The 26,908-nt window shown below is 33.5% G+C and overlaps 1 protein-coding gene and 2 long non-coding RNA genes across 5 annotated transcripts in view; all 3 read right to left on the reverse strand.

Annotated features, from left to right (window-relative positions):
- Window positions 1-26,908, reverse strand: part of ADGRB3 (adhesion G protein-coupled receptor B3) — a 741,588-nt gene that overhangs the window by 696,566 nt on the left and 18,114 nt on the right. The window lies entirely within an intron of this gene.
- Window positions 885-21,855, reverse strand: LOC116548957. Its single transcript, XR_004267658.1, has 3 exons — window positions 19,759-21,855; window positions 13,520-13,522; window positions 885-896 (listed from the first exon to the last, which is right to left on the reverse strand). It is a non-coding gene; the product is annotated as an uncharacterized LOC116548957 (long non-coding RNA).
- LOC116548956 lies at window positions 22,953-25,646 on the reverse strand. Its single transcript, XR_004267657.1, has 2 exons — window positions 25,356-25,646; window positions 22,953-24,885 (listed from the first exon to the last, which is right to left on the reverse strand). It is a non-coding gene; the product is annotated as an uncharacterized LOC116548956 (long non-coding RNA).

A 26,908-nucleotide genomic window follows, 5' to 3' on the forward strand; every position in this document is an offset into this window, starting at 1 on the left:
TGATTGGACGAAGTTTCCAAATAACAGAAGACCTTGTCTGAGACTTTGTCACTAGGGAGAAATCAGATAAGGAGACTACGCTGCTTAATCAGTGAGATCCCTTCGTCAAGGAAGGTCTGTGGTCCCACTTACAGGGTAAGGTAAAATGGAGAAGCTGGTGCCCTAATAACAGACTCCCATGGAGTGAATATATCGGCAGATCTTTTTTTCATTTCCATCCATTCACTCCTGCTGCTTCTTTCTAGTCATAATCTTACTTCCACTTGATTTTTAGCTATTCCTGTGAGTTGTCTTGCTCTTTCAATCATATATGCATGCTTTAGCCCCTTCATTCATGTTGATTTCAATTTTGTTTTTATTCTAACATTAGTTTCATTTAAATTAATTTCTTAATTATAAATACCATTTTTTAAAAATTTTAACTCCAGTTATAATAATTTTCTTTTTTTCTCCTTGCTTTGAATTTTCTGTATCTCCAGTTTTAAATCTTTTGTGTGCTTGTTTGTTTCACTATATTTATTTTGTCATTGCTTTTGAGCCAGAATTTAAATTTTATACCAGTAGTTTATCAACTTATCACGTTTCCTTTGTTTTCTCTTCTCTGTATTGGTTGTAAGCAATATGTATACCTGGAAGAGGCAATGTAAGTAAGTCTAAGGAGGATGGGAGATATCTTATTTCCAGCTTCTCCTGCCCTTTCTAACCATGGGTTCAGAAGAAATATTACCTTTATCCCAACAACACCATCCACATGCAACTAAACTGCATTTAAGTTAAGACTGTGTAATAAATCTCACTATTCGCAGTACATATTAAAGGAAGAGCTTGAAGCACAACAGTTAGCTACAATAAGGACATCCCCTGAACCAGGGTCCAAAACATAATCTTTAAAATAACTTCCCTATCTTATATTTTATATATGGATCCACACTCTATACTCCAGTCACAACCTATGAACCTCAAGAATGTTCCTCTGTTCTCCCAATATAGGTTTAGAAAAACAAGATTTGGAGTTAGAAACACTTTGCATTAAATGTTGCCTCTTTCACTGCTTATGGCACTCTGGACAAATTATTCATTTCAGCTACTACTTTTGTGTTGGCCTCAAATGAATGTCATTTTCTTCTTCCTCTTGTTCTCTGCATCTCTATAGACTGCGCCTCTTCCTGGAAGAGTTTCTGCATATCTACACATGTTAAAATGCAAAATGTCCTTTAAAGTCCAGCTCATAGGTCACCTGGACTTAAAATCGATTTTCCCTTTGCATGATAAACCGAGAGTAGTACCATATTTATAGTTTCTTCAAACTGTGATTAAATTCTAGTTCTTTTAACACTTCCTTTGTATTTTTTTTGTCATGCCTAAAAAATGGTAAACATCTCGAAAATAGGCAAATAAGATTTTCAGATGAATTTCCCTTGTGACACCTAGTATATTTATTTATACATGTTTGTATAAAAGTGGTTGCACTTTTCAGTATAATACTTTTATATCTATTTGAGGTGAAAAAATTACCTTCTGTCTTATAATGTTTCATATCTTCTAAAATTCTTTACCTTTCAAAATCATGTTATGCTGCAACTAACTAAAATATTTTGACAGAATTCCAAACAAAAATCAACCAAAGAAAGCACACTACTAACATCAGAAAATCCTTCCTCTCTCTAAATATATAAGATGCCAACCACTCAGACAGCCTCAGATAAATTGCCCTGAGTATGGTATCTTAAGGTCATTATATCCTATGATTCTAAAAATAGGTGCCAGATGCTTTCCAGGGAACTTCTAAATAATAGAGATCTTTAGAAATGACTTTGGCTTTGGACTTTGAAGGCTGCCCCTTATTTTATAGTATAAGAAATCTAATTATTTTAAACTTTCTTTCCCCAAGGTACTATCATTTTGGAAACTCTTGCAGTAATTGTTCTCACTCAAAGGCACATAGCAATAGCAGAATAGGAAGTAAATAGTCTCTACGCACTCTCCATCTGAAGGACAAAGATTTGTCCTAGGCCAGTCTTAATGAAATATCCAAATGTGAAACCTACTGCAGGAGAATTAGGCAATACATTTGGAAATAAAAACCTTTCCAAGTTCACTAATGGGTAACAAAAAATAAGGGTCTGGAAAAAAAAAAAAAAACCAGGGAAGTTGTTATATCATCTTTGAAATTCAGGGTAATAGCAGGAAAAAGATTGCTAGTAAAACCCGAGTGACCATTATGTAGTTTCCTAATAACATGTCAAAGTCTATCTTTTGTCCTCTTCTAGTTTCCAGAGTCTCTTTTATTTTGGGAACACAGTGCTCTCTCTCTCTCTCTCTAGCTAATACAAGGGTCCTCAGCCAATTCCTCTCACAAATAGCAGGCAGCAAGATAATCTGAGAATAGCAGAAGGTAAGAAAACTGATAACACTGAGTTCTCATCATTGCTTCATACCACACACTGCTGTACTTACTATCTTCTCTGGGAGTGAGTTTTTCTCCTGTTAAATGGCAATAGTAATTAAACATAGTTTCCAGGGTTTGTATGGGAAGTAAATAACTAGTAGTAAATAGAGATTCTTCAACTTGGTAGGTTAGTTCCCTAACTTCCCTCTATGCTGTCTCTCTCTATTACTCAGAAAGGGAAGTGAGGGAACTTATCTACCAAGAATAAGAATCTCTATTTATTTTCAGTTATTTTTATTCCCATTCAAACCCTGGAAAGTGAGTTTAATCGTTACTGTCATTTAATCATTATCGCACTTAACATACACACACAGACACACACACATACACACATATACACGCACACACATACTGAGAGAAAGATAGAGAAATTAAATTTACGGAATTTTAGCTCATATATTTGTGGGGACTAGCAAAAATCTGTAGAGCATTCCTGCTATCTGAAGATGCTGGAAAGAGTTAATATTGCAGCTCCAGTTCAAAGGCAGTCTGCAGGCAGAAGTCCTTTTTTGCAGGAAGACCTTTTCTTTTCTCATAAGGCTTCAACTGACTGTGTGATGCCCACCTATATTATGAAGAATAATCTGCTTTAATGAAAGTCTACTAATTTAAATATTAATTACATTAAAAAAATACCTTCCCAGAAACATCTAGACTGGTGTTTGACCAAAACCTGGGTACCATGGATTAGCCAACTTGATTCATAATCTTAACTATCAAACTCTCCAATGCAATAGGCAGTAATCTTATTTCAAGGTAAGCCCAACCCAGATATCACATACTCCTGTGTACCAGGCAGCCCTGTGATCTTTGCTACCAAAGGTAAATATGAAGATTTCTCTTGGAATATAAAAGGGTCTTATCCATTCATTAGGTTAAATTTTATTAAATATTTTCTCAGTAAAAATTTATTGAAACAAATGATAGTGGAAACATCACATATAAAAACCAGTGGGATACAGCAAAAGCAGTAGTCAGAGGAAAGGTTGAAGCTCTAAGTGCCTCCATCAAAAAAGAAGAAAAACATCAAATAAACAGTCTAGTGATGCATCAAAAATAAATAAAGCATCAGAAAAATGAGAGAAAAACCAAACCAAAAATTAGTAGAAGAAAAGGAATAATAAAGATCAGATTAGAAACAAATGGAATTGAATTGGAGAAAGCAATACAAAAACTTAAGAAAACATAAAGTTGGTTTTTTGAAAAGTTAAACAAAATTGATAAACTTTTAACCAGACTAAGGAAAAAAGAAAGAAGATTCAAATAAATAAAATCAGATAAAAAAAGACAGTATAACTGGTACTACAGAAATTCAACAGATAGTTAGTGGCTACTATGAGCAACCATATGCCAATAAATTGGAAAATTTAGAAGAAATGAGTAAATTCCTAGATGCATATAACCTACTAAGATTGAACAAGAAAGAAATCCAAAACCTGAACAGACCAATAGCAAATAACAAGATCAAAGCAATTATAAAAAGCTCCCAGTAAAGAAAAGCCTGGGACTCATCACTTTACTTCTGAATTCTACCAAACATTTAAAGAAGACCTAATACCAATCCTACTCAAACTATTCTGAACAACAGAGCAGGACAGTATACTTCCAAACTTATTCTATGAGACCAGTATTACCCTGATACCAAACCAGACAAAGATACATCAAAACAAAACAAAACAAAAAAACTACAGGTCAATATCTCTGATTACTATTGATAGAAAAATCCTCAACAAAATAATATCAAATCAAATTCAACAATATATTAAAAAGATCATTCATCATGACTAAGTGGGGTTTATTCCTGGGAAGCAAAGATGGTTCAACATATGAAATCAATCAATGTAATACATTATAACAAGAAAATAAAGAATAAAAGCCATATGATCATTTCAACTAATGCTGAAAGAAGCATTTGATAAAGTTCAACATCGCTTCATGATAAAAACCCTCAGAAAACTGGAGATAGAAGGAATATACCTCAATACAATAAAAGTGATATATGACAGGCCCACAGCTAGTATCATATGGGATGGGGAAAAACTGAAAGCCTTTCTTCTAAGATTCGGAAAAAACAAGGATGCCCACTGTTATCCCTGTTATGCAACATAGTATTGGGAGTTCTAGCTAGAGAAATCAGACAAGAGAAAGAAACACAGGACATCCAAATTGGAAAGGGAGACGTCAAATTATCTTTGTTTACAGATGATATAATCTTATATTTAGAAAAACCTAGATTTCCCCAGAAAACTGTTAGAAGTGATAAAAATTCAGTAAAGATGCAGGATATAAAATGAACATACAAAATTTAGTATCATTTTTATATGCCAACAGTGAAAAATCTGAAAAATAAATTTAAAAAGTAATCCCATTTATAATGGCCACACATTAAATTAAATACTTAGAAATGAATATAACCAAGGAAGTGAAAGATCTCCATAAAAAAACTACAAAATATTGATGAAAGAAATTAAAGAGGACCAAAAAAAATTGAAAAAATATTTGATGTTCATGGATTGAAGGAATCAGTGTTGTCAAAACGTTCATACTACTCAAAGCAATCTACAGATTCAATGAAATCCCTATCAAAATACCAATATTCTTTACAGAAATAGAAAAAAAATCCAAAAATTTATATGGAACCATAAAAAAACTAGAAAAGCTAAAGTTATTATAAGCAAAAAGAACAAAACTAGAAGAATCACATACCTGACTTCAAATTATACTACAGGCTATAGTCACCGAAACGGCATGGTACTGGTATAAAAACAAACATAGACTCATGGAACAGAAGAGAGGGCCCACATACCTATAGTGAACTCATTTTCAACAAAAGTGCCAAGAACATACATTGGAGAAAAGATAGTTTCTTCAAAAAATGGTTCTGGGAAAACTGGATATCCATATGCAGAGGAATGACATTAGATCACTGTCTCTCATCAAATATAAAAATCAAATTAAAATGAATTAAATACCTAAATCTAAGACCTCAAACTATGAAACTACTACAAGAAAACATTGGAGAAAATCTTGTAGCCATTAGTCTGAGCAAAAAGTTTCTTGAGCAAGACCCCACAAGCACAGGTAACCAAAGAAAAATAAATGGAAAAGCTTCTGCACACCAAAGATACAATCGACGAAATGAAGAGACAATTCACATCATGGGAGATAATATTTGCAAACTACACATCTGACAAGGGATTTATAATCAGGATATAAAAGAAACTCAAAGAATTATGTAAGAAAAAACCTAATAACCCAATCAAAAATGGGCAAAATATTTGAATAGACATTTCTCAAAAGAAAGAATACAAATGACAAACAGGCAATGGCAAACAGCATGTTAAAAGGTGCTCAGCATCACTGGACATCAGAGAAATGCAAATCAAAACTACAATGAGATATAATCTTATCCCAGTTAAAATGGCTGATATATTTTTAAAAACACAGGCAATAACAAAAGCTATCAAGGATGTGGAGAAAAGTGAAGTCTCATACACTGTTGGTGGAAATTTAAGGTTGTAAAACCACTATTGAGAACAATTTGGATGTTCCTTTAAAAACTAAAAATGGAGCTACCATATTCCCTATTGGGTATATATCCAAAATAAAGGAAATCAGTACATCAAAGAGATATCTGCATTCCTATGTTTGTTGCAGGACTGCTTATAATAGCTAAGATTTGGAAGCAACCTAAGTGCCCATCAAAAAATGAATAAAGAAAATTTGGTATATATACACAATGGAGTACTATTCAACCGTAAAAAATGGGATCCTGTCATTTATAACAACATGGGTGAAACTGGGGAGCATTCTATTGTGTGAAATAAGCTCACCACAGAAAGATAAACATGGCATGTTTTCACTTAAGTTCTCACTTAAATGTGGGGATCTAAAAATCAAAAACAATTGAGCTCATGGGCATAGAAAGTAAAAGGATAGTTACCAGAGGCAGGGAAGGGTAGTGGGGAATTGAGGGATAGATGAGGATGGTTAATGAACACAAAATAAATAGAACAAATGAATAAGACCTACTATTTTATAGTGCAACAGGGTGACTATAGTCAATAATTTAATTGCACATTTAAAAAAAAAACTAGAAGAGTTTAATTGAATTGTTTGTAATTCAAAGGATAAATGTTTTAGGGGATGGATACCTCATTCTCCATGATGTCCTTATTTCACATTGCATTCCTGTGGAAACATCACATATATTCTATAAAACCCATAAATATATATACCTACAATGTACCCACACATTTTATAGAAATCATAAAAATAAATACATACATTCATAAATATTCTCAGTGTTGGCCCCTTTGTGAGATGTTCCCCTCCTAATACCCATCTCTTATTCACCAGACCATAGGAGAAAATATACAATGCTATGGGATGATTACTTTATAATGCTTTCCTTATTATAAGAAGAGAACCTGATCAATTTTTTAAAACTTTGTGGGAGTCTGGAAAAGTCTCTCTCAGAAAGTAAACCAGGAAGAAGCCGAAACTCTGAAGGTCTGAAGTTGAGGCAGCAATTAAGAGCTTACCACCCAAAAAAAGCCCAGGTCCAGATGGGTGCACAGCTGAATTCTACCAGGCACACAAAGAGGAGCTGGTACCATTCCTTCTGAAACTATTCCAAACTATACAAAAAGAGGGAATTGTTCCCAAATCATTTTATGACACCAACCTCATCCTGATTCCAAAACCCGGCAGAGACTCAACAAGAAAAGAAAACTTCAGGCCAATATCAATGGTGAACATAGATGCAAAAATCTTCAATAAAATACTGACAAGCCGATTGCAACAGCACATCAAAAAGCTTATCCACCATGATCAAGTAGGCTTCATCCCGGGGATGTAAGGCTGGTTCAACATACGCAAGTCTATAAACGTAATTCACCACATAAACAGAACCAAAGACAAAAACCACATGATTATCTCAATTGATGCAGAGAAGGCCTTTGACAAAATTCAACAGCCCTTTATGCTAAAAACCCTCAATAAGCTAGGTATCGATGGAACGTATCTCAAAATAATAAAAGCTATTTATGACAAACCAACAGCCAATATCATACTGAATGGGCAAAAACTGGAAGCATTCCCCTTGAAATGTGGCACCAGACAAGGATGCCCTCTCTCACCACTCCTATTCAATATAGTATTAGAAGTTCCAGCCAGAGCAATCAGGCAAGAAAAAGAAATAAAGGGCATTCAAATAGGAAAGGAGGAAGTCAAACTGTCTCTATTTGCAGACGACATGATTGTATATCTAGAAGACCCCATCGTCTCAGCCCCAAACCTCCTGAAACTGATAAGCAAGTTCAGCAAAGTCTCAGGATACAAAATCAATGTGCAAAAATCACATGCATTCCTATACACCAATAACAGACTTAAAGAGAGCCAAATCAAGAATGAACTGTCATTTACAATTGCCACAAGGAGAAAAAAATACGTAGAAACAAGAAACATAGAGGACCTCTTCAAGGAGAACTATAAGGCACTGCTCAACAAAATAAGAGAGGACATAAACAGATGGAGAAACATTCCATGTTCATGGTTAGGAAGAATCAATATCGTGAAAATGGCCATACTGCCCAAAGTAATTTACAGATTCAATGCTATCCCCATCAAGCTACCAATGACCTTCTTCGCAGAACTGGAAAAAACCTCCTTAAACTTCATATGGAACCAAAAGAGAGCCCACATAGCCAAGTCAATTCTAAGCAAAAAGAACAAAGTGGGGGGTATCACACTACCGGACTTCAAACTATACTACAAGGCTACAGTAATCAAAACAGCATGGTACTGGTACCAAAACAGAGATATAGCCAATGGAACAGAACACAGGCCTCAGAAGCAAAACAACATATCTACAACCATCTGATCTTTGACGAACCTGACAAAAACAGGCAATAGGGAAAGAATTCTCTGTTTAATACATGGTGTTGGGAAAGCTGGCTAGCCATGTGCAGAAAGCAGAAACTGGACCCCTTCCTGACACCTTACACTAAAATTAACTCCAGATGGATTAAAGACTTAAACATAAGACTAACACCATAAAAACCCTAGAAGAAAATCTAGGCAAAACCATTCAGGACATAGGCATAGGCAAGGACTTCATGGCCAAAACAACAAAAGCATTGACAACAAAAGCCAATATAGACAAATGGGACCTAATCAAACTCCACAGCTTCTCCACAGCAAAAGAAACAGTCATAAGAGTGAATCGGCAACCAACAGAATGGGAAAAAATTTTTGCAGTTTACCCATCTGACAAAGGGCTGATATCCAGAATTTACAAAGAACTAAAACAGATTTACAAGAAAAAAGCATACAAGCCCATTCAAAAGTGGGCTAAGGATATGAACAGATGTTTTACAAAAGAAGACATACATCAGTCCAACAAACATATGAAAAAATGCTCATCATCACTGGTCATCAGAGAAATGCAAATCGAAACTATGTTGAGATACTATCTCACACCAGTTAGAATGGCGATCATTAAAAAATCTAGAGACAACAGATGCTGGAGAGGATGTGGAGAAATAGGAACACTTTTATACTGTTGGTGGGAGTGTAAATTAGTTCAATCATTGTGGAAGACAGTGTGGCAATTCCTTAAGGACATAGAAATAGAAATTCCATTTGACCCAGCGATACCATTACTGGGTATATATCCAAAGGATTATAAATCATTCTACTCTAAGGACACGTGCACACGAATGTTCATTGCAGCACTGTTTACAATAGCAAAGACCTGGAACCAACCCAAATGCCCATCGATGATAGACTGGACAGGGAAAATGTGGCATATATACACCATGGAATATTATGCAGCCATCAAAAACGATGAGTTTGTGTCCTTTGTAGGGACATGGATGAACCTGGAAACCATCATTCTCAGCAAACTGACAGAAGAGCAGTAGATCAAACACCGCATGTTCTCACTCATAGGCGGGTGTTGAACAATGAGAACACATGGACACAGGGAGGGGAGCACTACACACTGGGGTCAGTTGGGGGGAAATAGGGTAGGGACTGTGGGGGGTAGGGAGCTGGGGAGAGATAGCAAGGGGAGAGATGCCAGATGTAGGTGATGGGGAGAAAGGCAGAAAATCACACTGCCATGTGTGTACCTATGCAACAATTTTGCATGTTCTTTACATGTACCCCCAAACCTAAAATGCAATAAAATAAATAAATGGGGAAAAAAATACTGCTAAACTTTCTATTAAAAAAAAAGAAGTGAAATATGGTTATATGTTAATTATACTTTGGAGGTAAAGAGAAAAGAAACTCGAGGTCCTAGTGAAGGTAATAGCTTATATATGAGCCCTAACACATTAAAAAATGGAAACAGTAAGCTGCAGGTGATGAGGATGAAGACTGTAAAGAGGAGTCTTTCCCACCATTCCAAACTTAAGAAAATTATAGAGAACTCTGGGCCTAGAGAATAAACACCATCTCTCTTGGTATACAAGTTAATTAGATAGCAATTTGAAAAATTATTTCCTGTATCTAAAAAACTATGAATATTAAACTTCACAGGAAATTATATCCTCAAAATTCATAAAAATGAACACAATTACCAAAGAAAAGGAACCTAGGCTGATTATAGCAGATATGATAGATTGGAGCTCACTGTCTATTATTCTTCCTAATATGAATTCCTGTGCTGTCAATTTTAAAGGACTAAAATCTATATTTTGCAGATTTCCCTGTAGGTAGGGTTCCAGGTATGATTTGGTTTCAGCTTATTAGACACTGTTATATAAGATTTGGAGGACAGATGTTCTTTCTGCCATAAAGATGCCCATGAAAGCATTTTGTCCTTTGGGGCATTGTTCCACTATTCGTGCTTATCAAAAGACTTAGCATAAGGCCTCAGTTTTTGGCTCTAGTCGCTGCTACACAGGTTTGAACTAATATTTGACATGCTAACTTCCTGTTCCTTGATTTGCAGGAAAGGGGATTATCATCAGTCAGCTTATCCTACACAGTGCTTAGCAGCTTAAAACAATGAACATTTATAGTTTCTCAAGGTTATATGGCATGGTTTGGTGGTTCTGATCCCCAGGCTGTTCTGCTAGGGCTGGATGGTCACATATGCAGGTCTATGTCTGATATGGCTGGAATCATTCATTGTAGCTGGGATTGTTCTAAATGTAGGATCTCTATCCTGTGGTTTCTCATTTTTTAAAACACTAGCCCTAGTGGCACACATTTTTCAGTGTCCTATTATCCAAAGTAACATCACATGACATAGTTGGCAAGACAATTTTACAACTCTTCTTATCAAGAGTCTGTTTCACTGACTCTTGAATCTGGGCTGGCCATGTTATAATAGTTATTTTGACAAATAGAATATGGCAAAAAATAACATGCAACTTGAGATCCTAACTATTAAAAAATCTTGGAATCTCAGCAATTACTCTTTTGCTGTGAAGAAAGTTATGAAATTTTGCTCTTATGAATGGACTATTTATCATACTGATGTAAATATTTATTTGGAACACATATTAATTCTAAGACTGTTTGACTTTCTCAGGTTCTATGGATATAAATTCATATTATCATCATTTCTGAAATTTGTTTCAAGATTATTATCTTAGGTTAAACAGAGGACAGAGAACTGTAGACCCTAAGGAGAGGAAGAACTATGAATCAGCATTTTAGCATGCACATCCAGTTTTAGAACTGTGAAACCACCAGGTAGGTTTAATGATTTTGCTTAAATCTGTAATATTAAATTTCTAGGCAAATTGTACTATGAGAAATTAATCACTTGTAAATCTTACCAATTCCTTCCTTTTAAGTAATGAGTATTCCTAATAATTTTACAATTATGATTATAAATTGAACTTAGCCAATGATACCAGTTTGATCCTCATATTTTATAAAAGTTACATTATATTTTTCCCCTAAAGTTAAAAAATATGTACCAATTCTATACAGGGACCTGGCATTGTTTATAATGCAGTTTGACTATACAATAATCCATTACAACTACTGAATGACAACTACAATTTTCCAAGTAGTATTATTAATATTAAGAATAGTGGGTCAACTTCATATTTGTAAAGTACTAAAAATAACCACATGAATTTGGATCTGATACACAGAGTACAAAACATTTTCTTTAAAATATCTCATTATCTTGATCATTAGCCTACTATAATTCCATGAATTTTATTTCAAGATCATTTAGCATTTCTTTTTTTTTTTTTTTTTTTTTTTTTTTTAGGGTAAATCCTCCAACTACATTTATAAAGTTCAACATAAGTTCTAGTTCTGACATCAATAAGATTTCAATAATTGCTCTAAGAAGAAATAAATATAATGATAAAATTGAGAATATAAGATAGGATTTCAATTTGCTACTTCTTGTATAGTAAATTAAGAATAATTCTTTTTCAAAATATCTTCATAGACTTTACAATGAACATTTTAAAAATCATGTTATTCTCTGGGACCTATGACTAACTTCCATGTCAACAGAACAGAAAAGGGCATTTCTTCTGAGGAAAATATGACAATTACAGGTATCCATCAAAAAGTGTAATGATAGGGACAGGTAGATTGAGAAAAGACCCATTTGTTCAACTCTCTTATAAATGGGAATAGTCACATGAATAGACAACTTTAAAGGTGGAAGAGAACATAGAGATATAGGTCAAGAGTCAAATCTCAAATTCCTTCTGTGGTCACATACCTAGCATAAACATATGAGTGACTGCCATAAACTAATTCTGAGTAGCAGAGACAGAAGGAACTGGTGACACCATGCCCTGACTAAAAGCATTTAAATTTAAAACATGCCTTAAACAGTGAACTGATACATCAAAGTGTTTCTTCAGGTAGACTCAGGTCTTCAGGTTTGTGATTCGAGATCTTGTCTATGAAGCATTTATTAATGAGCATGAGACTCAAAGAAAGGAAGTGTCTCACCTAAGGTTGGAGATAAATAAATCCCATTAATATATTCTAACTGGAATGCACACCTAAATAGTTAAATGTCACTATATAAAACCAAAGAGTACGTTTATTTATCATTTGATGTTAGACAAACTTTTTATAAATTGATGTAACTAGTGTATTTAACATAATAATACAAGAGCTCTTTACATGAATACAAAGATATTAACATAATCCAAATCAAAAATATATTGAAAATATTTTATTTCCCTAATTAGTACATTCAGAATAAAGTATTTATGGAGTTATTATTTTGAAGAATTTAAAGGACATCCAAACAAAAATTATATTTAATATTAGAAAAATTAAGCCCCAATTAATGATGATGATGTTCATGATAGTTTAACATTATTATGTAACTATCATAGTATATGGTACTTGGCTAAAGTTTGCACAAGTTGATCAGCTCCATTAAACTCCAACAGAGCTCTGGGCAATAGCTACTATTGTTGTTGTTGTTTTCCTCGAGAGATATTCAAGTTACACCAAAATACCTAAGTTCTGACAATGTTAATTTAGATAACATTATTTTGGACTCCAATTAAATACTTCAGAGAACTAGCATGTTCTTGTCTTTTCTTCCAACCCTTAAAACCAAGTGGGCACAACAAAACAAATATAAAGAGAAAGAAAAACTATCAATTTACAGCAAAGAAATAAAAATACCATGACCCCAAAACACAAACTACAGATAATCTACAAAATACTATGAAATGTGAAGGGATAATAAAGAGTGGTCCTTCTCCCTTTACCCTCCAAGAACAGTAGCATTCCCTAAAGTATCTTGGCCAGAAAAAAAAGGATAAACGTGAAGTCTGGTGAAGGTGGCAAGGGAGAGAAATGGTGACTTAAAGAATCTATCCAATTACATACAAGGTACATGAACACCAAAAACAGAGAGATGTGCTCCCACCCAAAGATTGAGTACGAATGTATCTAAGACTAAATTCTGATGGAAGCTGCTGCAGTGCACTCACTGTCAGCCACACTCTCCTTGTGCTCACTTTCTTCCAAAAACCTCCCCTTGCTCATCCTCCCTTATGCAATGTTTCAGACAAATATTTGGAGGCAGTCAAGTACAGTGGTGGAGGGTACATGCTCTGGAGATAGCCTGGGTTCAAATAATCATTCTACCACTGCAAATCCCTGGCACACTTAACTCTCTCCACACAACTTTCCCATACGGGCCAGAAGAGCATAGAAATAGTCGGATTCAGAGATACTTGTCTTTGTCAGTTTGGGCAGCTATAACAAAGCCCAATAGCCTTGGTGGCTGATGAGAAACAGAAATGTATTTCTCATAGTTCTGGCAGCCAGAGGTCTGAGATCAGGGTGTCAGCATAGTCAGGTTCTGGTGAGGACTTCTTCCATGTTCCTGGCCACTGACTTCTTTTTTACTCACATGACAGGAAGAGAACTTGCTAGCTCTTTGACCTACTCTTATAAGGGCACTAATCTCATTCCATGAAAGTTCCATTCTCATGAACTAATTGTGACCCAAAGTCGCCAGCTCCAAATATTATCACATTAGAATTAGGATTTCAACATATGAATTTGAAGGACAAAAACATTCAATCTATAACAATATTTTACCCTAAATACATTATCAAACATATCTCAAACATTTTCATACTACTAAAAAAACAGTTTCTGAGGATGATGGTATATCAATTTTAAGTAAGGATGTTACTGTAAAAATATACTTAAAATTATTTATTATATTCTACAAATATAGGATACTATGAGAAATAAAAGTAAATTAAGACAAAGGAGAACACATCATTTTAAAAAGAACAAATATCATTCTGCATGTTTGACTCCATTTTAAAAGAATCCTTTTGTCCTATGAATGAAATTTCTGTATTCAAATTTTGCTGACGGTGACTTTCCTATTTACTCTGATACTTTTAGTGAAAATTAAATTGCACAAAAATACCACACTGCAGATGTTTTAGTTGGGCTACTTGTAACTTACAGATAATGTAACTCTAAAGATCACAGTGTGTAGTATGCTAAAATACTTTAATCATATTTGACTTCCACATATTTAATAACAAAGTTTCTAGATGAAGAAGAAAGAGTGGAACACCAAATTCTCTCTTCGACTTTTTATATTTAAGTCATGATGAAATTAAGGCAATTCGTCCATTGTTAGTTGTAGAATATCTGCCACTTTAAAATTATTTCTATTCAAAGCTTCAGAAAAATTTCTATTCATGGCTTCTAAGAAATGAAGGCAGAACTTCAAGCAGGCAATTCTTTAAAGGCAAAATGTTTCTTTTATATTAACCCTGAAGTTCTACAATGGATTGCCTTCTATGGGCAAAACACACATGGATACTAATGGCAGATCTAAGCAAGTATACACAATTTAAAAAGGTACAAAATTGGTTGCATAAACTCAAATGGATATTCTTACCCTATTAATCTCATTTAAAAATTCCAAAAATAATTAATAAAAATAAATATTTTTCAAGTGCTAGACTATAATTTTGTATTACACATGATTTATTATGCACATTTGGTAAATCAAGCATTTTTTAATCTAAAAGAAAACTTGATTCAAAAATCAGGAAGTACTTTCAACAACTTTTCAAAATGTATCTGATGGAGAAGAGTTGTAAAAATTATATAATGAACACAAACTATAATTTATTATTTACAAATGTAATAAAAATTCTTACTCAAAATCTAGTCTTCTTTGTATTCATTTATGAAATTTTAGGAAAATTAATTGAAATAATAGAGGTAAGTAAAAAGTTGTTTAAATATTTTCTTATGTATTTCAATTTAGCTTTCCATGTAACATTGTTGAAAGCTGTTGTAATGGGTTTACTAGAAAGTTATTGTCTATTTAACCAACAAGTTCATATATCTTATATGATATTTATAATTTTTATCTTATATATTTATATTTATCTTGTATGATATTTATATTGTAATATATATTATATAAGAAACATATATTATGATATAAATGATAGCAATTCTGGAAAACTTGGGAGTTAATTTTTTGTCTCTCCATTTTCCCTCATAAATAAGTAGTTCTAAAATAGTAGTTTTGCAGTTAATTTATTAAATAGAGTCAGTAAAGAAAGGCCCCAAGCATTATTTTCATTATTCTCTTCGGATAACATTAATATATATGCATATTGATTTTTTAAAAGCTGCAAATAATATTTTTATGGACGATACATTGTGTTCTAAAGTTTCTATAGCAAATGAATTTTATATTCTAGTATTGTTTTGAGATATACTCATTTACCACTTATCTGTACAGACACTAGAATACATTTCTTACTTAAGCCTGAGAATTCTGATTTTTCCTTTCATTATTTGACTACTCTGGAATAATCCCAAACATCTCTCCCTATCCTGGGAACTTCACTTAAATTCTCTCTTTATCTTAGATTATTTTCATTATTGATAATATAAAATAAATTTACCTCTGAAAATTAACTTAGATTTCCCTCTCCAATTGTTTTATATTTTCCCCAAAATTAGTAAGTACTAAAATTGCATAAAAGCTACTATTCTATGTTGCTTAGATTTGTTAATTTGTTATGTGGTAAATCCATCGCCATTAAGTGACAGGGCTATAATATGAAATTCTATTTGTTTTTTCACAAAACACTGCCAATTTAATTATCTGCCAAAACCTCAGACTTATCATTTCTGCACCATACTTGACTCAACTTGAACCCGCTCCCCTTTGCAAATTCCTGACTTGTGCCAATATCACAATTATCAAAAGTGAAGCCTTTTATTTCCTTCTGGTATTTCACTTAAAAAATTTGTGACACATTGCCACTTTAAATGTTTCAAACTGATCACACTTCTTTTCATCATTGTTTTTCAGTTACTTCTGTTGTAATCAATTTATTTTCGGATTACTGCAGAAGCCTCATCATGGTACCATTAAGGCATCTGGTTCCCTATTCCCCTTCCCAGATAGCCTAAATTTGCAAGCTTAAACTTCACTCAACCTCTACCTCCTTCATAACAACTATTTCCCTGTCTCCCTCCACACTCAACACAAATTTCTTCTGAAGTTCCCCCACTACCATTACATTAATATCCAAAGCACCTGGCTTTTATTTAGGTTAAAGCTATTTCCTTCACTCAAATTACATTCCTGCCAATCATTGAAAGTCCAATCTAAATCCTAATGGCCATAGGTTATAATGATTTTTTTTTTTTGCCCCCTATAATGTATGTTTCTTCCCAATAACAGCAAAAATCTTAAATACTCTTATCATTTTTGGTACGTATTAAGTATATTCCCTATTGATATTCCATGGCTTTGACTTGATGGCTAATAATATAATATATAAATAAATCCTCTTTGCTATTACTACCTCATGTAATACCATACCTAGAGGCACTTCTTGAAAAATTAAGGTACAAAATACATTTTTGTATATAAAATCATTGAACTTATAGTATACTACTTCATTCTGGGATGCTCTATATATGTTAATAATTATATATTTATAAACAAATACATGCAAATATGTAATTTTTGCAAAATGATTTTAGACTAAGAAGAAAGAAAATACTAACAATCATCATTTTCTGATAGTCATTTATCCAGCTTATTTCATATAAATTGTGTACACGCTTGCCATACACAACTATGGTAACGTAGCATGAGTAAAATTAACTTGTTGCTGAAAAGAAGAAAATTTTGGCAAAACTCAATCCTATTTGTTGGTAAGATCTTAAAAATCAGATTACTGTGTAAAAGTAATGATAAAACAACATCCCTTGCTATGTAACTTAACCATTTATCTAGAGATGAGACATTTTAAAAGAAGTCCATCACAGTTTGCTTTACAAGAGTTTCAATCTTATCTTTATTTTGATTCTATTAAGCCTACAATATATGTAGAAATTTGGATGTATGGAAGTAAAATTTTAAAAGGATGGAATATCAATTTGAGTGACTGAATGATTTGTATCTTGAAAGGACAATTCACATCATCAACTTCTGGTATTTCCTGAACAAGGTAACTGTGTGAATAATGATTATTTATTTTTACAATTAAATTAAAAAAGTAACTCTTTCCCTGTGATCTGAGAATGCAGGCTCATTTAATACTTTCAATTGAAAGTATCCCAAAGTATTGACATACTAAATGAAAACAAAGAAACTGATACTTAAAAAAGAATCACTAAAAAAGATAAAAACTTGTAGTTTTAAAATACACAGTAAATACTTCATATAAAATACATTATAAAATGTATAATCTAACAAATGTATTAAACATCTGACAAGGTGTGAGCCTAGTCTTTTTCAACTAGTCAATTCAAAATTAATTTCGGCTGAATATGACATTGGCTATTACTATAATATTGTTTATTGTCTAAAATGTGTTTATATGAATTTCAAGGACATTATATCATAAATATCTGTATCAGCTGTCAAGAACTAGCTTTCTTTGTTGCATTTATATTAAATTGAAATACGGTTTTAATCAGTGTTATTCATATTATGCATATAAATTTCAACTATTCTACAGTTAAGGATTCTCATTTTTTTTTTCAAGGAAAATTACTATGGCAAAAGAAAGCAAGAATTAGTAGTTAATCCTTCCTAGCGTTTGTGTGTGCATGGAGGATCAGTGTAAAAGATGGTTACTGCTGTGTTAAGTTTTATTACTCCAGCTGTTAACTAGATGTTCAAAACAAGTAAATTGCCCTGGAATGGTTTTCTAAATTCTTCTTCTTAATCCGTTAAATTATGCAAATGCTAGAGTATTTTTAATTATGTACCTAAAGTCCTTTCACATAATTAGCATGATATAAGAATTTTTGAATAATTTAAATACAACTTTTAAAAAGATGAAGTATAAAAATAATTTATATTCGAGATGAAAGGATATGTCTGTGTTGTAATATAAATGTAATAGTTACAAATTACATAAAAATTAACAAAAGTCATTATAAAAATATTTATGGGGAAATATGTTTTCTTAGCTTATATAAATATGAAAGAAATTCAAGAAAACAAAATAAATAAGGAGAAAATGGAAACTTTAAATCATCCTATGTACTTTTCAGATAATTAATTTTATTGTATTTTCTCCTGTGGGTAACCCCCTATATAGGCACCAAGGAAGGAGAATTAAGCAGAATCCTGGCACAATTAGTGCCTGAAGAATATCTCAGTTTATAGTGTTACTACTCAGTTATTTCCCTTTATATAATCCCTTATATATAATCATATATTAGTTCATAGAATGAGTACCTAAAGAATATCTTACTACTAAGTAATTTCCATATATATATATATATCTTTGTTCATAATTGGAGGAATGCCTAGAGCAGACACAGTACAGAGCATGAATTAAGGAATAAGCAGCTTATAGTCGGAGGAATGTCTAGAGCAGACACGGTGCAGAGCGTGATTTAAGGGAAAAACAGTTACAGTTATACCAGGACAAGAATCCACCGCCCAGGCGGCAGCATTCAGTATCGTAAAGATACCCACTGTATGGCAGGCTTGGGGCAAGAGCCACTCCTCCTGATAAAGGAGTTGTAGGACCTTGCGTCCAGTTCTTGTGGAAGGCTGCCCTCAGACTGGCAATCCCTCGAGCATCTGAGAGCTCAAAACCCCTCCGGGTAATTGTACCTTGATGACTGTGAACTTTATCAGTTCTTGTTACAGTGCTAGCTCAAAAGCATCCTCCTATATAAGTCATTGGAACCTGCCAGCAGGTGGCAGTAGACCCTGACAGCTCTATTACTGCTGTATGACTTAAGCATCCTCCTACAGATATTCTTAGGAATAGCATGCCCATAGATGAGATATGGTACACTGCACCCTCTTCACTGTGCACGGCCCACCTCCATGCCTCGGTGACCTAATGGGGGTGGACCCCTTACTGCACATGGCCCATCTCCTTACCTCAATGACCTAATAGGAGTGGACCCCTTGCTACGCACTGTCCACCTCCTAGCCTAGGTGACCTAATGGGGATGGACTCCTCGTTTTACTGCTCATGACCCTATCACTATCATTAAAGATGAATTCACTCATTACCTTGCCCCCTAAATTATACGCAATAAATACAGATGATTCTGGGTATTCACGGCCTCTTCTATCTCCGCTTATAGGTGGCGTAGCCGTCCCCGCCCCAAGCCCAACTGCGCTTTCTTTGTACTTCCGTGTCCTGTCTATTTATTTCTCAGATCCTTTGCCTCAGCACAGCATAAGGGACACCCCACGACCCTGTGGGGCACTTAGCCCTACATTCTCCTTTTTTTTTTTTTTTTTTTTTTTTTTTTTACTGACAATGACCTACATAAGTTCTCTGAATTCCCTTTTTTACAATAAATGAAGTAGCTGTTCTTTTTATCAAGAAAATTAATTTTGTTTTGATTACTTCCTCTGAGAAAAGTAATCAAACTGTCACACCCTAAAACATTGAATCACTTATCATTGAAAAAAACTCTGCATCAGCTTGATTTTCAGTAGTTAAGTGTTACCAAATATAAGAAAATTCTACAAAAACATTATTTTATTAGAATGGATCAGGATTTATTCTTTTTTCTAATAGGATGATATTTATTTTTGGTTCTCATGGAAATAAAAGTTGAGAGCTACAGAAAAACTTATAAAAATTATTTTAAGGACAAAAATTAAATAAAATGTTCCCTAAGTCAAGGAATGAACTTTTCACTTCTCTTTCTTTTATAGGTATCCTGTATATTCTGGTACTAGAGATGGTTGATCTAACTATAAATTATTTTTGTCTAATTAGTAGAAATGACATCTTACCAACTTAAATCATTAGCTTATATAAGAAAAGAACATTGTAATTCTAGTTTTATTTTGATCTTCTATAATCATAATTACAGAAAAGATTAAGCACCTCGTTGTATTAATGTGGTGCTAAGTAAAGTTCAAGGTAATTAAACTGCAAAGCCTATAACATCTATGCCCCTGTAACCTAAGACATTCAAATTTTTCTAAAACAAAACATCAAAAATAGACTAAACTTATATCTAAACAAATATGTATATTAATTTAAAATGTAGCAATTCAAAAACTTGACATAAGTGAGTAAAAAGTAATCTTTGCATGTCTCAGAGCAGGTCAAAATCAACACTCCACTTTTATCACTTGGAGGTTTTCTGGGAGAGATGAGATTGCAGAATTTTTTAAGCAATAGACTTTGTTAAAGAAGAAAGCCCTTTTATTAGTGAGGATACGTGCAGGATATAGCTTGGAAAACACTAAGAGTTGGAAGAAGCATTATCAGACAGAGGCCAATAAGCATATCTGGAGATGTACTTTGCAGGCTTTAAAATAGATTTTCTTTCTATTTGAAACCATCCTATAGTTACAAAAGATAGGATAAACTAAGTTGCTTTGAGTTTTTAAATAATATTGGGTTATATGTATCTTTACAGAGTGCTGGTATAGTGTAAGTGTTCAGAGAATGAACTTGAATTCAGCTCTGCCCCTTCTCAATGTGATACAATGCAAGTCACTTAACTTTTCTGTGTCCCAGTCTTTTCATCCAGAAAACAAAAGTAGTAATAATAACTACCTCATTGTGCTCTTAGGAAGATTGAAAAAGGTAATACTTAAAATTTTACCTGACACACGAGAATAATTCATTAGTATTGTGATTATGAAATACAGAAAGAAAGAAATACAAAGTATGGGCTTAGTAGTCTGTTGTTTGTTCCATGTGAATTCTCAAAATATCTACTACAGATGGTAACTTTCCATTAATGGATTACTAAAGCAGCCATTTCCCACAGATGCCAGGTTAACAGAAAAGTTTATACATTTGGAGTTAAGTTGTGCAATGCCAATTGTAGCAAGCTATAATTAACCAAAAGAAATATATTAGGCTGATATTACCTGAATTAAGCAAAGATCTATAAAAATTTGCATATAGTTTCACCTATTAATTTTGCTACACTTGTTCAAAGGTACAAAACTGAGTGTTTTTAAAAAGCGTTTCCAAAGTCTTAGTTTGACAAAACTCTTTACAAGTTGAGTAAGTATTTTAAGTAACAGGAAAATGTTTAGTTTATCTACTAAATTTGCTAACTAATCTCATCAGAACAAAACCATGGTTAGCTGCTTGATCACATTCATCCTCTGAAATATTCCCACCTATCACCTGCAGAGGAGGACAGATACCAATCTGTAGTTTTTTCAAGACTGATACAAAAACACAGCATAAAAGTTTGAAGCTCTATTAACATGTTTTCATACTTTCACCTGTTTCAAATTTTTTACTGATGTAAAATTTACCTAATTCGCTTTCCTTAAAGATTAATACATTTCAGTCTTAATTACATGATATGGCACTGAGACCTACACTTATTTACATATATCCTTTGCACCCTACAACAAAAAAAACAAATAGTTCTGTAAAACTACAATTTTTCCCAGATCGTTTTTTTAGCACTTGGGGCTATTTTTTTTTATATAAACCTTCATTTGTACTCTTTTTCTTTTAATGCTAACTCTTGACTTCCCAGGAAACAAAAAGACAGAAAGGTTGCGTTTATTTTCAGGCTGCTTGTCTGATTGATGTAAGAGTGGAAGCCTGTTATAAAGTAACTCATTATATTCTGATCTTCATCTACAGATGAGTAAAACTGGAGCTGAATAAAATTGATGTCATTATACTTCATTTTCTGTGAACAGCCTAAAATTTAACGTTTTAGATTACTTTAAAAACCTGAATTAAGAGAACATCCCACCTCTGCATTATTTATGCATTAATCCTAATTATTTTTCATACAGATGACATTAAGAAATGGCATAGATATGATTTCTATTTTGAAGATGCAGAAAATATGGTTCATAACTATGAGGCAAACTGCCAAAGGTCACAAAGCTAGTGGAAGTCAGGGGTGGGAATGGAACTCTGAAATGTGTGAGTATCAGGCTGAAATTCATTGCTTCCATTGATGTAGAAAGTAAAAAGAAAAACCAAAGAAATAAATCCTAACAGAATATCAGAGTCTTACTTTAAAATGTCAAAACTGGCAAATCTATCCAACAATTTGTGATATTTATCATCAAAGGACAGGATCATTATTTCACATACATACATGCCAATGAACTACACTAATAAATGTGAACAAATTTACAGGTTTATGTTGGCAATAATAAATAATAACTATAACAAAATTTTTGCATGCGGCTTTTCATTTTTCTAAATAGCTTTCTTGTATATTATACATTCCATATAATCCTGTGTGCTACAGACAATAATTTGATCTTTATGACTGAGCAAACTGAAGCTCTCTCTAAGAGATTATGTGACTTGCCTGAATTTGCTCACACAGTAATTGCAAAATATCATACAGAAGGCAGTCTTCTCTAATCCAAGTGCTCTTCCAAATACAAAGGACTACAGAGAATTAAAAATTTAACATCACATTTCTAATTCTCTTGTTTGTAATATCTAAAAGTTTCATAAAATTGAAAGTAAAACAGTATGATCTTTTGAAAAACAGAATATGGATTTATATTTTCTTGCTATTTTCCTACATTAAGCCTAAGAATAAATGTTAAAAAGGAGGCAGCAAGCGAGATATTTTTCAATTGACTCTGCTCAGGAGGAAAAAGGCATTCAATGCAGGCCAAGCCTTAAGTTATAGTTTCATTCTTTTTGTCATGCATACCAATCCTTAGGAAGAAATCAGAATAGAGATTGTTAACTTGATTTAACCAATTAAAGTAAATATATTTAAACTTCAATATGATTGAGAAAGGACTAGTCCAAATGGACATCCATATTTACAGAAAAATACTAAGAGGAAGCAGTTACTTAGGTGGCCAAAATATATTTGCCTTTTCTTGGTTAGTCTATCCTGGTCTTCAGGAAACCGTCATTTGGGGCAATCACCCTTTTTCAAACAATCTCGAGATAAAACTGACTAGTCCATTTTAAAAGGAAAAAGTGATGATACTGTAAATAGTGGTTGATATTTGAAATGAGGACTAAAGGAGAATAGACATGTCTTAACTCAGACATCTTTTCTCACATGCATGAGTATTCAGAGGAAATAAAGAATTAAAGATGCAATACATTTCTGAGGACTTAACAATCCAGGAGGCATTTTAATTTCTCAGAGGTCAATTAAAGAAATTGATCACTTTTTATTATGAATCAAATTTTATTTGTTGTAATAAAGAATTCTAATTGCAGTAAAGGGTTTCAGGATTACCCAATTAATGGAATTTAACATTTATTGAGTCTTTAATACACAGTCCAAGCATTATGCTAAATATTTTACAGGCATTACCCCATTCAACCTTCCAATTCTCTCATTAAAATCATCACCACTTCACAGAAATACAGAAACAAAAGCAAAAAACAAAACAAACTAAATCCTGATGTTTAGGTAAGTGTGTAAAAGTCTCAAGGCTGAAAAGTTGGAAATTGGGATTTGAAACCAGGGAGACTGATTCTTAACCACTATGACATGTTGTCTCTTGCAACAATTTTTGTTTTACTTTAAAATTACCTTCCTACGTTCTGGAACTGAATTTATAGCTGTGGGAGTGTAGAATCTAGCATGTAACAAACTGCCAAAGAAACAATCAAGGATTAAAGTGAATATGAGACTGTTAATTTATTAGTACATAATATATGTGACTTCCTCAGAAATGTAAAAGTAAATTGTTCCCTTTTGAAATGAACACGTTTTCAATTTTAGAAACCTACTTGACAAACGATTTACTTTTAAATCCTAAGTCAAACTTTAATTTCTGACATACAAAAAGATCCACAGAATACTGCTCTGAATGTATTGATTAAAAAGACATCGTGTGAATTTTCAAAAAAATCAAATTAAAATATAAAGCTTCCTTGGCAAAAGGTATTTTTATTCTTTGTTATTCCTATGATCTTCTCATAAATCACTCTGGTTAAAAGTATATTTAGTAAATATTTCATTAGTAAATTCAGTTTAACAGGGAATATATTCTCAAACTATTGAAAAATGTTTATCTTTTCAAATTATATATGCATAAAATAGTTGTGATTATTTAATGTTATATATTCACATATAAGTGTATATGCGGATGTGTGTGTGACAGATCAGATATACAAATGTGGGAACTAAACTGGCAATTCACTCCATTCGTGGATTTTTGTCACAAAATATACGAAGAAAAAATACCAGAAAAATGTTTATTTTTTCATTTTGTTTTAATTTTTTTGTTGTTCAATGGCCTACGTGTACTCCTCGTTGACTGCTGAAGTCTCTCTTATAAGTAATGAGCATATCATCATCCAAACTTCTTGAGAATAGGAAAGCCAGGAAATTAAATGGAAAGCACAGCCCCGTAGAACAAAGCTTGCCAGCATACCACTAACAATGGGAAGAATTATTTCCTCCCCACTAACTCATGGAGTCATATTTAAAGTTTAAACAGCCTACTTTTCCTCTCCCGCCTCTCAGGGGAGATAAGAATACTTCTCTATCCAGCCTATCGTCGATGGGCATTTGGGTTGGTTCCAGGTCTTTGCTATTGTAAACAGTGCTGCAATGAACATTCTTGTGCACGTGTCCTTATAGTAGAATGATTTGTAATCCTTTGGATATATACCCAGTAATGGGATTGCTGGGTCAAATGGAATTTCTATTCCTAGGTCCTTGAGGAATCGCCACACTGTCTTCCACAATGGTTGAACTAATTTACACTCCCACCAACAGTGCAAAAGTGTTCCTATTTCTCCACATCCTCTCCAGCATCTGTTGTCTCCAGAGGGGGTGGGGAGCTGGGGAAAGATAGCAAGGGGAGAAATGCCAGATGTAGGTGATGGGGTGGAAGGCAGCAAATCACACTGCCACGTGTGTACCTATGAAACAATTTTGCATGTTCTTCACATGTACCCCAAAACCTAAAATTCAATAAAATAAATAAATGGAAAAAAAAGAATACTTCTCAATGAGACAAAAGCCCACCTACTCAAAGGGGAGATTAATTATTGCTACACAATTAACCTCACAAGAAAATTGTTAAGATTAATGAAGCAGTGCTTGCGAAGTGATTACAAATTCCTCATGACCTATTATGGAAATACTTGTTTACCAAACACCTACATGTATATTAATAACAGATTCTGTGCAAATTATTACAATGTCTAATCTACAGATCAACATTTTTGAATTATAGCCTAAGTATCAAAAAAAAAAAAAAAGAAGTAAAGGAACAAAGGAGGAAGAGAGGGAGGGAGGGGCTGTGAGAGAAACAGGAGAGAAAAGATGAAAGAATACAAGAGAAGAGGAGGAAGGAAGATAGGTAGGAAGGAAAGACAAAAAGGGAAAAAAGGACAAAAGAGAGTAGGACAAGTTCTTACCTTTCAGCAAAACCACCATGCTAGAATAAATGTTTTTCACTTATTTCTGTAACAATCATGGTAAAGCAAAGGACCACAGAAACTTCTCTCTAATCTAGTTTTAAAATAAAGAAAATCTCAAGTATCTTTAAATAAATGTTGAAAGGATGGTCTCCTATAAAAATATAGAATTACTGCACTTATTTTTCGTATTTATTAATTTTAACTGGGCTAAAACAAGATTGTTTTGATAAATAATACCTACAGTGGGTTCCAGAGTGCTTTGTTAGCAATATCTGCAGCTACCTCAGAGTACAAGGTAAATAAGTGCATAAATTCTTCCCCCCAAAAAATCATTTATTGACATGGCTGTCACCTAATTACATCTGGATTACAGAACACATCACCAATGTAACAAATCTACTTTTAGCACACCACTCCCCAATCCACCTCAACTGGACATTATATATATGTCATAATAGGATAGCATATATAAGGCCAATAAACATATGAAAAAATGCTCATCATCACTGGTCATTAGAGAAATGCAAATCAAAACCACATTGAGATACCATCTCATGCCAGTTAGAATAGCGATCACTAAAAATCTGGAGACAACAGATGCTGGAGAGGATATAGAGATATAGGAACACTTTTACACTGCTCGTGGGAGTGTAAATTAGTTCAACAATTGTGGAAGACAGTGTGGTGATTCCTCAAGGATATAGAAACAGAAATTCCATTTAACCCAGCAATTCCATTACTGGGTATATACTCAAAGGATTATAAATCATTCTATTATAAAGACACATGCATATGTATGTTAATTGCGGCACTGTTTACAATAGCAAAGACCTGGAACCAATTCAAATGCCCATCAATGATAGACTGGACAAGGAAACTGTGGCATATATATACCATGAAATACTACTCAGCCATAAAAAAAAGATGAGTTTGTGTCCTTTGTAGGGACATGGATGAATCTGGAAACCATTATTCTCAGCAAACTGACACAAGAGCAGAAAATCAAACACTGCATGTTCTCACTCATAGGCAGGTGTTGAACAATGAAGACACATGGACACAGGGAAGGGAGCATCACACACTGGGGTCTGTTGGCGGGGGACTAGGGGAGGGACAGCAGGGGCTAAGGAGG

Source organism: Sapajus apella, unplaced genomic scaffold (assembly GCF_009761245.1).
Source record: "Sapajus apella isolate SASKATOON/1434 unplaced genomic scaffold, GSC_monkey_1.0 scaffold6, whole genome shotgun sequence".
NCBI lineage: Eukaryota > Metazoa > Chordata > Mammalia > Primates > Cebidae > Sapajus > Sapajus apella.